A 13798-nucleotide genomic window follows, 5' to 3' on the forward strand; every position below is an offset into this window, starting at 1 on the left:
GATTAAACGATGGGCTTGAGCTTATTACAAATGATGCGAATAACACAGGTTATGGCTTGATTCAGTTTGTTGTTCATCAGGTAGTTATGAGTCACAGTCAACTCTAAGACATTTTACAACAACCTAAAAAAGCCCCAAAAAAAAGCAAAATTTTGAGAACTCCCCCTCTTCTCTTCCAGATTTTCTTTCCTACTATATACTTCCTGGTTAGCCTAAAAAACTTCAATTTGACAGCTGCAGTCTGGTTTTCAAGTAGTAAAGTTGTATTTTCTTCTATGATATTATCTAAAATGGGGGGGAGGGAAAGGACCAGAGAGAATTGCCTTTTTAATCTAATATTTCATGTGATGAGTATTCAGGTACATAAAAAATGCAAACACACTGGGAAGTATAATCAAAGATATATTTATTTAGAGTTTAATTGAGTTATAAACATAAACATATTTTTACTGGTTTTAAACATCACATTTTATTGTTATATTATTAAAAAAAGATAGATATGTAGACAAAGCCATTTTTTTCCAATATACCTTCTTTCTGGTAGGAATTTCTTATATGATAGAAAAAAATTTATTCAATGGCAAAGGAAACAAATAGCATAGCTTTTCTATTGTCTATTGTATTAGTTCAGGAGAGGCAATTGTAGTTTTAAAGATAGAATACCTTATGCTTCTCATCAGTATTCATTTCTCATCAATTATTTTGTAACCAGTCTACTTGTCATACTTTAAACATAATAATCATCTGTTGAGTGCATTCATTATTCATTTTCTTTATTACTCCATATGTTACAAAGAATTGGTTCAATTTTAAGCAGAAAAATACCTAATTTTCCTAGTGGTGTTGAGAATTAATTCCATGCAACATGCAATTTAATTTTCTAGATGACTAAAATCAAACACTAGAAGCATCTTCCTTTTTAATGGAAGCCATTTTTAATAGCATATTTTATTACTTTCTGGCATTTACAAATAGACTACATGGAACATAATTCAGGTTCTATGTGCATGAGTATATGTATAGTAGTTAACAGTCTGATAATTTCATAGACTATCTTCCTGCTAAACCACTTATTCTTTCACTTTGTTCATAGACTCAAGCCCTTGATATGGCCTGGAACTCTTTCCTCCTTCTCCAGCCTTGTCATCCGTTGAGCTTCTGATGTTCTTTGCTCTAGCTGTGCTCATCTTTTTAGAAATTTTGCACAGAAATTTTGTATATGCTGTCTTACAATGGTGAGGCTGACATTAAAATTCTCCTTTTACACATTAGAAAATGTCTGTTAATCCTTGAGATTTAACTTCAAGTGTTGCTTCCTCAAGGAAGCCTACTTTTACTGTCCTGACTAGTGATGCCATCTGGCCTATAAAGCTTAGCATATTCGTAACACGAACCACTTTGTTGTTGCCACATGTGCAGGGGTTTCAAATCAAATTCCTGCAAGTTCATGTTTTAAAGAGTAGGAATGCCTAATCTAGGGTCTTTCTAGACTGTAATATTTGTAAAAACAGGCCACCAAGTTCTTTCTTGCCAAAGAGTCACAAAAGAGATTTGAACTATCACCTTCCTCTTCAGGACTCTAAAGAGGTCTTTGGCAGCACATTTGTGCAATTTATTAATATGTATGATTTTTTGACTGGTTGCATAAAGAGCAGATGCAACATTGGGGTGGCTGCACCTGATTTTACCTGCTTTAAAGCAGAATGTTTTGATCAATAATATCCATGGGACTAAATGTAACAAAACAAAATGAAACTTTACTACAAAATCTCATAAGGAAAAAAACAGACAACTCAATTAAAAAATGAGCAAAAGACATGGAAAGAATTTTCACAGATGAAGATATTCGAATGGCCAACAGACACATGAAAAAAACACTAACAATAAGAGATATGCAAATAAAAACGATGAGATGCCATCTCAGCCCAGTAGCAGTCAACAACAAAGTTTAAAAGGACAGCAAGCAATAAATATTGGTGAGGCATAGCAAGATAAGAACTCTGACACATTACTGATGGGACTGGAAAAAGAGTTCAGCTACTCTGGAAGGTAGTTTTGTTTCCTAAAAAAATTGAATCTGGAAATCTGTATGACCCAGATATTCCACTGCTAAGAATACACCCCAAGGAAATGAAAATTGAGCTACAAACAGAATTATGTACATCTATGTTCATAGCTCTGGTGGCCCAGGGGTAAGAAGTTACACTGCAGTCCTGAAAGTACACAGTTCTAATTCACCAGCTGCTCCATGGGAGAAGGATGGACAATCTCCCCCTCTTTGATTAACTGCCTCTGAAAACTTACTGAAGGATTAGCTATGTGTTGGTTTTGACTCCACAGTACACAGCAACAAAATGTTCACAGTAGGGAGTTCTAGTGGCCTGGTTGTAAGAAACTGTGCTGAAACCCCAAAGACATGCGGTTCAAATCCACCAGCCACTTCTATTGGAGAAAGATAAGCAATTTTCTTCTATGCAATTACTGCCTCTGAAAACCCAGGAGTTAGCTATGGATCGATTCTGCCTTGACAATAAACAACAACAACAACAGTGTTCAGAGTAGTGTTATTCACCATAGCAAAAAAATAGAAGCAGTCCAAATGCCCATCAACCAATAAATGGATTGAGAAATGGTGGTATATTCATACATAAAATGCTATGCAACATTAAGCTAATGATGATTTTGTAAAATACTATAAACATGGGAAAGTCTAGAAAGCAATATGCTGAGTGATCTCAGTATTATAAGGGCAAATACTGCATAAATATGTTATAATAAAAGTGGCAAGATAACTACTTAGATATATGTAGATGTCCATGGGGAATTGGGTTAGATGAGAAAGAAGAGGAGGAAAGAGAAAACTAGGGATCACTGGGATATCAGAGTTTAGTGGGTGGATGGGGGTGGTGAAGGAATGGGAAAGATTCAATGAGGACTTGACACAGTAGGGTGACTATAGGCATAGATCAATAGGAAATAATTGTATAAAATACAATATATATATATAAATGCATGAAGCACAGTGTAAATCAAAGATTGTGTGAAACACAATGTACATGCATGAAACACAATGTAAATGAATTCTGGCATGTAAACAATCCTTTTAAAAAAATAATAGTATTTGCTGATGTTCAGAAATAAAAAAATATTTTTTCTCTAATACTTCATCCTGAAAAAATGAAAACAAACTGATACCATCTCTCTGAACCATTTTGAAAGAGTCATTGATAGCATATTTTCTCGATGAAGTGTGTCTTGATTCTTTGACCTCTGGTGCCAAGGGTACTGATTGTGAATCCAAGCAAGGTGAAATTACTGATAATTTCAATTTTTTTTTCTCCATCCATTATGATGTTGCCTATTGGCCCAGTGGTGAAGATCGTTGTGTGCTTGATGTTTTTTTATGTTTAGATGTAATATACATCAAAGGCTGCAGTCTTTAACACTCTGCAGCAACCATTTTATGTCTTCCTTACTTTCAGCAAGCTCAGTTACACCTTTATTATAATGCTGGTTATTGATGAGTCTTCCTCCAGTCCTGATGCCATTAGTCCTTCTTCTTCAATTATTTGTTCAGTATAGAGATTGACTTGGCAAGAAAAAAGATTCAGCCTGAGACATACCTTTCTTGACTTTTAACCATGCAGTGTTCACTTGCTCTGTTTGGACAATAGCTTCTTGGTCTAGATGTAGGTTTCACATGAGCATAAATTATTCTGGAATACCCATTCTCAATGTTAGCCAATGATTTTGCATAGCCAATTAAACACAAATAACATCTCTCGGGTGTTCTCTGTTATCAGACAAGACCCATCTGACATCAATAATGATCTACCTGGTGACATGGCCTCTCCTAAATCTAGATTGAATTTCTGTCAATTCTCTGTCAATTTACTTCTCTGGATGTTTGGATTTTTATTTTTTTATAATCTTCAGCAAGATTTTACTTGCATGTGATATTAATGACCCTGTTCGATAATATCATGTTAACTATTACTTGCTCTTAATAAGTAGCTGAGCTGATATCCATCATGAATCTCTTGCAAGCTGAAAAACAGATTGCAAAGCTAGAAGCGTTTTACAGATGTTAAATGTTTCTGTAATAAGGACCTAAATATTTCTTTTAAATCAATTCACTGAAGAAATAGTTTAGACAGTCCACAAGCAACAATGTTTTGAGTGAATAATAGCTTTACACATTCTCTTTTGGTTGCTTAGAAATATTGTTGTTGTTGTATACCAAAGAGTTGGAACTGACCCATTGCTGACCCTCCAGCAGCTTTTTGAGAGGCAGTTAATTGACCAGGAGGAGATTGCCCATCATTCTCCTACAGTCTCGAACCACCCGTCTTTGGGATTGTAGTACAGATTCTTGCCACGAGGCCACCATATTACTATCATTTTTCTTTTTAATTGTTTTATTTTTCTTCAGATTATGCAGATTTCAAGACAAACTCATAATCAAATTCTTTGCTGTTGAGTCAGAATTGACTCATAGCTAATCTTTCAAAAAGTTTCCAAGGCTGTAAAATTACAGAGGAGATTGCCAGTGGTTCTACACAAGCTGATGCATATAAACCTCCAAAAAAGCATCACCTTTGAGTTGGCAGATTAATTCCCTATTAAAAATAAATTGTGATTTTTATCTCAAGGAATTCTTCTGCCTCTAGAACCAAAGAAGATAGTTATCTTCTATGTATATTTTGAACTGTGGTTTTGTCAAATTAAGAACTTTGATTATTCAAATTATTGTTGCTATGTAAAATACAGGTTGATAACTTTCCCCTTTGCTAGATACATTTCTCTATTTTCTCTACAGAATGACACTTGATTCTTAATTGTCTAATTCATCCTTTTTATTATAAGAAATTTGGTATAAAACTTTCATATTTGTGTATATATATTCTGTACCATGGAGACTATATTATTTTATTTCTTTTATATATTCCAAGAACTTTTCTGTCTGTAGTCTCCAACTGTACTACTTTTTGTTCCGTATCAGATCCAATTTTTTCCCCTGAGTTTTACCAGCTGTTAGACTTCTTTATTTTCTACCCAAGAAATAAACACCACCTTCCCTGTGTGTAGTTGTTATATTCTATTCCACCTTTATATTCATAAATTGGAACTTTTCATCACATCTTTGACTTTTGTGCATTTCAGTATTCTTAGTAATGATTATTCAAACTTATGTTTGTTCTCTCAGGGTATATTTTCATTTGATAAACTGCCAGGAACCCAGAAAGCTTTCTTTAAGTTTCCATCTGGTTAATATTTCCTAGCAACAGTGTAGAAATGAAGGTCAGCTATTCAGCATGTAGGGAAGTCTCAATCCATGCATTGACGTGGCCAATACGGAGTTTTCATGTTAATGAACTCATTAGAGATGTGGCTTTTGGAGTTGCCTCAGTATAATCAGTTTGCTTTTTTTTTCCTCTCAATTAGACAGTCACAACAACAGAAATAATTGCTGTTGAGTGAATTGACTGATGGCCACTCCAAGTTGACTTCTACTCTATGCGGTTTCAGTGACTACTTTTTCAGAAGTAGATTGCAATATTTCTTTGAGAAGCCTCTCCGTGCACTGGAGCCCAAATCTTTCAGTCAGCTGATGCACTTCTAGTTATGCTATTTTGTATCTCAACAATTCTTTTTTCTTGATTTTTTTCCTTGATTAAACACCTGATTTAATTTAATTTAAACTGTGGTGTAAGTGGGTTTTGTTCTCTGCTCTCAAGACATGTGAGCTCTCTGAGTGAAGAAATAATGATCAATATCCACTTTAAAAAAATTATACTGGTTTATTTACAAAGTTCATATGCATTGTTTTTCACACCAGATCTTTCCCCTTTCCTTTATCCAATTCTATGTATTTAGTTTATTAGTATCAGTTTAGACAGATATTACCCATTATAATCAAGTTAGGGAGCTCTGGTGGCTTAGTGGTAATTTACACTGCCAACCAAAAGCACATGGTTCCAAACCACCAACTGCTTCTATATAGAAGGAGACATAAGCTCCTACTTTGAAATTGTAAACTCCTTGGAAGGTTAACTATGATTCAGTTCTGAAACAACAACAACAATAAAAAAGATTAACAAGTTGTTTTCAACTCATAGTAACCTTCTGTCAGGTTTCTGAGGTTGTAAATCTTTGTAAAAGTCTTTCTTTTTCCCACCAAGTTGCTAACTAATTTAAACCACTCATCTTTCTGTTAGCACCCTAACATGTTTTATTTTATGTCATCAGGGATCTTTAACTGGTATTACGCATGTAGTAAATGTTTAGTGCGCATTAGATGATTAAAAAAAAATACTAGTTTAGCTCTTTGTCCATATTCAAGCCATTTGTCTTTTATTAGCTCCATTTACTTTCTAACTAACTGATCTTTAATTCTGCTCTAATGCTATGAATATATAAAAAATGAAAGATTGAAAACGTTTAATTGCTTTTCCATAATATATTATCTGTGACATCAACTACCTAATCAATATTTTACCTCTAATTGAAATTGCACACATAAAGACATTATAAATGATATCTTACATAGTCAGTTTTGTCTTCTGACTCTTCAAAGCTCTTCCCTTTTCCTCCATCTGTCCCATTATGCTCTTGAGTTGATGATGATGTGACTCTCAGTTATGACACACATATTCATAGATTCAGTGAAAAGAACCATACAGGAACTGATCACTAATTAACAATGTATTTCCCATAGTGAAATATTGCCCTGAAGATTCAGTTTCAAGGGAAAAAAAATTAAGTTGCTGAGGCTGAAAATTAGTCTGCCACTTCAGAACCATGGCAAATTGTACTTTCAAACTTTGGATCATCACAATGGATAATTCTTCTTTTAGCTAAAACATTGTAAATGACATAACTATCATGATCGTATTTGGAATTCAGCCCTTGTTTTCTGGGATTTACTGTTTTGAAAAATGTTTGATAAATTTATAGCAGAGGAGAAAAATACTTCTGCCAACTACGTAAGTGCTTTGGACATAATTTGTATTCCTGCTGTTACATGCAGAAACTTGTGCCAGAGGGGGAAAACGTAAAAAGATATTTTGTTTGGAAAGAAACCAGCAGTCTGGAAAGGTAGTTTTAATCTATAAATATCTCTCTTAAGGAGAATTGAACACAAATTAAATTCTATCTCAAGAAATAAGACGGTAAGGTAATCAACATAACTTCTCTCAATTAAATTGAATACATTTTTTGATAAATTCTTGAATAAGAATTACAGTCAAGTATTATGATAAATTAAGTGACACAGCACTTGTATTTTATAAAGGAAAATATAAGATCCAGTATATATTCTATATTCTGAAAGGCACATAACTGTTGGAAAGGATATAACATGAGATACTTAAAGTCTTTGATTAATGCTAGTCTAGCCATTTACTTGCAATATGCCATTGAACTATCTAGATGTTCTGATTTTCAAAATAGGGTGAACTACTCTAAAAGTCATGAAGTTTAAACAAAACCATTTTTATGATGTCAATTGTTTACTTGGCTAATAATTATTAAGGTTCAATTATCAAAGTAATCTAGTATCTACTAAAAGATCAAAACAATATATTACATTATATTTATGAACTTAAACATATGTCAATTCCCTCATTAAAAATAAACAAATATATAAAATTTTGTCTATTTTCTTTCACTTTCTTCAAATACTATGAATTCATAAAATAGTTTACTTGCCTCCTCGTAAGACTTGCACTCTTATGAGTGAGAACTGAGGCACAAATGGGTATTTGTACACTAATGTTCATAGCAGCATTATTCACCATTGCAAAAACATGGAAACAGCCCAAATGTCCGACCACAATCAAATGGATCAAGAAATTATGGTGCATTCACACAGTGGAATACCATGAAGCACACAGGAGCAATGATTTTGTACAATATTTTACTACCTAATTTGGGAGTATCTAGCGAACATTATGCCGCGGGAACTCAGTCCCATAAGGACAAATTCTGTATAAAATCATTATTGTAGAATGAGTATGATGACCCAAGGTAGGGGGAGAGTTGAAGCAAAGGGGTAAGGTTGGACACAAGGGGGTTTCGGAGTGTTAATCATAGGGTTGCACAATTTGATAGATAGGTGAGGGGCAAAGGAAAGGAAAAGATCTGGTGTGAAAAACAGTATATTCAAACTTTGTAAATAAACCAATGGATTGGTTTGTTTTTTTTTGTTTTTTTTAAAAAACAAAGTCTTGCATTTTTTACATGCAAAGATGGCAGAAGTTCAACTCACATGATTTGGGCTAGTGTCTGGGGTTGGGGGTCATGGTAAATTTTCAGAAAATGACTTGTTAGGGAAGGTGGAAGGTAAGAGAAAGAGAGGAAGACCCTCAATGAAATGGATTGAGACAGTGACTGTAATCAGGGGCTCAAAGATCTTGAGAATGGCGCAAGATAGGGCAAGGCTCAGATTTGTTGTTTATAGGGTCACGATGAGTTATAGTTGACTTGATGACATCTAACAACAGGAACTAAGAACTCCTGTAACAGTTTGACATGCTGTATTAGCTTGCAGGTTGCTATGATGCTGGGAATAGATTGATTTTTCTTCCTAACACTAGTAAAGTCAGCCATGAAGGACAGGTTTTAGTGGTGCTTTTAAAATAAAATAAAAAAAAAAAACACCCTCCTGTGAGGTTGCTTGTGGATTCAAACTGCCAGGGAGGCATGGCATTTGAATTAGCGATGCAACTCCTTGAAATGTTGAAAGAATAAGCAACAAATGTGCCTTGGGAGAAGTACAATTCTGCTCTGTCGAGACAAGAAAGGTGAAACTATCTCATATACTTAAGGCATGTTGTCAGGAGACACTGGTTTTTGGAAAAAGACTTCACGGTAACCAAAACAGAGGATTAGCAAAAAAGAGGAAGACTCTCAACAGGATATATTATAGTGGCTGAAACAGTGAATTTGAGTGTTCTGGGAATCATGAAGATACAGAAGGTAGGCTAAAGTGTTCATAGGGTTGCTGTTAGTCATAGTCAATTTAAACAACACTTTTACAATAATGAGCTTCAGCACAGCAAGGATTTTGAGCTCACTGCTGGGTGTTCTAGTGTTTCTCTTTTATTCTGGCATCTAACATGTTATATTTTTTTAGAAGATGACACTTTCATTCTTCCCTGTAATGGTTCAGAGATTCTTGTGGGTGGATCTGTCTTAAGGAAGAAATGGAACACATAAATATTGACATACTAGATATCTATGAGATAGACTGACGTGGGCATTTTGAGTTGGACAATCATATGATCTATTACTCCGGAGATGAAAAAGTGAAGAAAAATGGGGTTGCTTTCGCAATGAAAAAAGTCATTTCTAGATATATCTTGAAATACAATATTGTGAGCGACAGGATAATATCCATATACACACAAGGAAGACCAGTGAATACCACTACCATTTAGATATATGAACCAACAACCAGACACAAAGAGGAAGAAATAGAAAATTTCTACCAGTGTTTATAGTCAGAGAGCAATCAAATATGCAATCAAGATGCATTAATGATAATGGGTGATTGGAATTCAAAAGTTGGGAACAAAGAAGGATTACTAGTTGGACAACATGGACTCTGTGACAGAAATGAAGCTGAAGATAGAATGATTGAATTTTGCAAAATTAGCGACTTATTCATGGCAAATACGTTCTATAGGAAACATAAGGACAGGTTATACACATGAATTTCACCTGATAGTATGCATAGGATTTAGACTAATTACATCTGTGGAAAGAACCATTGGAGAAGCTCAATATCAGCTGAGAAAACTAGGTCAGGTGCAGATCATGGAACAGACCACCAACTACTCATATACAATTTCAAGCAGATGCTAAGAAAAATTAAATCAAGTCCATGGGAAGCAAACTATGACCTTGAGTCTATCCCACCTGAATTTCAGAACCATCTCAGGAACAGGTTTGAGGCCTTGAACACCAATGAGGAAGACAAGATGAGTTGTGGGAGGATATCAAGAGTATCATCCAGGAAGAGTGTAAAAAATCATTACAAAGACAGAGGAGGAAGAAAAGAGGAAAATGGATGTTAAAGGAGATTCTGAATATTGCACTAGAGCACCAAGAAGCCAAAGCAGAGGTAAGAATTCAAGATATTAAAGAGCTGAACATAAGATTTCAAAAGGCAATGCTAGAAAACAAAGTAAAATATTACAATGATTTGTACAAGGAGCTGCAGTTAGAAAATCGAAAGAGTTGAATTTGCTCAGCATTTCCTAAACTCAAGGAATTGAAGAAAAAATTCAGACCTCAAGTTGCTATACTTAAGGATGCTTTGGGCAGGATATTAAAAGATCCAGGAAGTATTAAAAGAAGATGAAAAGAGTATACAGAGTCACTCTACCAAAAGGAATTGGCATACACAGAAGAATTTCATGAAACGATATATGAGCAAGAGCATATGGTGATGAAGAAGTTCAACTTGTTTGGAAGGAATTGGCAAAAAATAAGGCCCCAGGAATTGATGGTATACAAATGTATGTATTACAACTAACGGATGCTGTCCTAGATGTGTTCAACAAGTTGTGTCAAGAAATCTGGAGGACAACCACTTGAACAACTGACTGAAAGAGATCTATATCTGTCCCTATTCCAAAGAAAGATGACCCAACAGAGTATGAAAATTATTGAACAATATCATTGATATCACAGGTAAGCAAGATTCTACTGAAGAATGACTGAATCAGCAGCACATTAAGAGAGAACTGACAGAAGTTCAGGCTGGGTTTAGAAGGGGATCATCCTACTAGGGATATTGTAGCCAATGTTAGACTGATCTTGGTTGAAAGCAAGGAGTACCAGAGGAATGTATATCTGTGTTTCACTGATTATGCAAAGGCATTTGACTATGTAGATCACAACAAACTGTGGCTGACTCTGAGAAGAATGGAAATTACAGAACACGTGATCGTGCTAATGTGAAATGTATACTTGGACCAGGAGACAGTTGTCAGAGCAGAGCAAGGAAACACTGCATGGTTCAAAATTGCAAAGGCTATATGCCAGGGAGATGTCCTTTTTATATACTTTTCAACCTGTATGCTGAACAGATTATCCGGGAGTTTGGGGTGTATGAGGAAAGGTGTGGAATCAGGATTAGAGAAAGATTTACCAATAATCTGCATTATGCAGATGACACAACCTTGGTTGCTGAAACTGAGGAGGACCTGAAGCACTTGCTACAGAAGGTCAGGGACTGCAGCATTCAATATGGATTGAAGCTCAATATCAAGAAGACAAAGATTCTCAGCACTGGACCAATTGGCAGCATCAGAATGGATGATGAAGAGATTGGGATTGTTCACAGCTTTTGTTTGCTTGGCTCCACAGTCAACACTCTTGGCACCAGCAGCCTGTAAATTAAAAGATATATTGCGATGGGAAAGTCTACTGTTAGGGACCTCTCCAAAGTACTAAAGAGCAATGTGTCACTCTGGAGACTGAGGTGCACCTGATACAGACCATGGTCTTTGCATTTATTTGCTATGCATCAGAGAGCTAGACAGTGACTAGGCAGGATAGAATAAGAATTGATGCCTTTGAGCTGTGGTGTTGGAGAAAGGTCTTGAATATAGCATGGACTATTAAGAAAACAAACAGGTTCATCCTGGAGTGGGTTAAACTAGGCTACTCCTTGGAGGCAAGGATTCTGAAGCTTGTCTGACATAGTTTACACATGTTGCATTGAGGGACCAGTCCTTGGAGAAGGACCACATATTTGAGTGGGTGAAGGGACAGTGCAGTAGAGGAAGATCCTCTATGACGTCGATTGATTCAGTGACTGAGGTAATGGGGTAGGTGTGTCAGAGACAGTGAGATTGGCACAGGATAGACCAGGGTTAAGGGCTGCTATACATAGGGTCACTATGAGTTGCAGGTGACTCAACGATGCATAACAACAACAAGAACAATTACACAACCTTGCTTGCTAAAATTGAGGAGGACTTGAAGCATTTGTTGCAGAAGATCAAGGAATGCAAACTTTAAAATGTATTGCATCTCAGTGTCAAGGACAAAAAAGATTCTTACTGATGTAAAAATAAAGATGTTTTTGATAGGTAACATCATACTAGATGGAGAGGAGACTAAAACTATCAGCAGTTTCATCTTACAATTTACACACTTGGTACCAGCAATCAGGAAATATTAAGATTCATTGTAGTGGGAAAGTCAGCAGTTAGGGAACTCTCCAAATTATTGAGGAGTAATTATGTCAGTTTGAAGATTAAGGTGGATCTGATTCAGGCCATAGTCTTTCTAATGACTTGCTATGCATCTGAGAGGTGGACAATGAATAAGAATGACAGAATTATTCATGCCTTTGAGCTGTGGTTTTGGAGAAGAACACTGTACATCCCATGACGGTCAAAAGAAAAGCAATTATATCTTGATGAGAGTTCAGCGGGAGTCCTCTTTGGAGGCAAGCATGATGAGGCTTTGTCTCACATTCTTTGGGCTAGTTGCGTGGAGGGCCTGTTCTTTGGAGAAGGACATGATGCTAGTAGAGGTAGAGGGTCAGTGAAGGAGATAAAGACCCTCGACCAATGGATTGACACAGTGACTACTGCAATGGGCTCTTGTTTGTCAGGAAGTGTGAGAATGGCACAGGATAGAACTGGATTCAGATCTTTTTTTCATAGGGTTGCTATGAGTCACACTCAACTTGATGGCACCTAACAAAAAGAACAATTAAAGAAACATGTGTTAACTTGGTTCAAAATAAAGAGTGCATCAGGGATGTATCCTTTCTTCATACCTTTTCAATCTATATGCTGAACAGATTTGGAAGGCTGGACTTTATGAAGAAGAATGTAGCATCAGGATTGGAGGAAGACTCATTAACAGCCTGTATTATGCAGATAACACAACTTTGCTTGCCATACCTGAGCAGGTCTTGAAGCATTTGCTACAGAATGTCAAAGCTGCATCTTTCAATATGGATTACATGTTAACATCAAGAAAACAAAATTCCTCGCCTCTGGACCAATTCCTCACCTCTGGACCAATTATGATAGATGGAGAATAGATTGAAATTGTTAGTGATTTAATCTTGCTCTGATCCACAATCAACCCTCCACACCAGCAGTCGGGAAATGGAGTTCCATTGAGAAGATCTGCTCTCAAAGACCTTCCCAGAGTGCCAAAGAGCAAGGATATCAGTCTAGAAACTAAGATGCACCTGACTCAGGCCATAGTCTTCTCAATTGCTTGCTATGCATCGGAAAGCCGGACAATGAATAAGGATGGCTTACGAAAAATTGGTGCCTTGAACTTGTGGTGCTGGAGAAATGGGTTTGTCTTAGAGAGGATGAACAGGTTTGTCCTTGGAGATATAGATTTTTATATTCTGTCTCACATACTTTGGGCATATTAGAAAGGGAGAGGGACCTCATGAGTAGAGGGTCGTTGCTGGAGAGGAAAACCCTGGATGAGACAGATTGACACAGTGACTGTAGCAATTACCAGGTTTCCCAAGGTCATGGTCAAAATGTGGAGAATAAAAACTATAAGCCCAGGTGTTCTGACTCCAGGACTTGTACACTTAAAAATGTCTTTAAACTATATGTATTTAGAGGATGAAGAGTATATCCAGAGACAGCAGTGCTTCTTTATATAACAGGAAATGCCATTCTTCTAGTTTTAAGTATTTTATATGCTGATTTTCTTTAGTGTGAGGCAGCTCTGTTGTTTTCTCTTTCCAAACTGACCTTCCTTCCTTTCTTTCCCTCTCTTTCCCTTCTCTGATTCCCCA

The sequence above is a fragment of the Elephantulus edwardii genome, unplaced genomic scaffold (assembly GCF_000299155.1).
Source record: "Elephantulus edwardii isolate Elephantulus edwardi_28Jun2011 unplaced genomic scaffold, EleEdw1.0 scaffold00053, whole genome shotgun sequence".
Classification (NCBI taxonomy): Eukaryota; Metazoa; Chordata; class Mammalia; order Macroscelidea; family Macroscelididae; genus Elephantulus; species Elephantulus edwardii.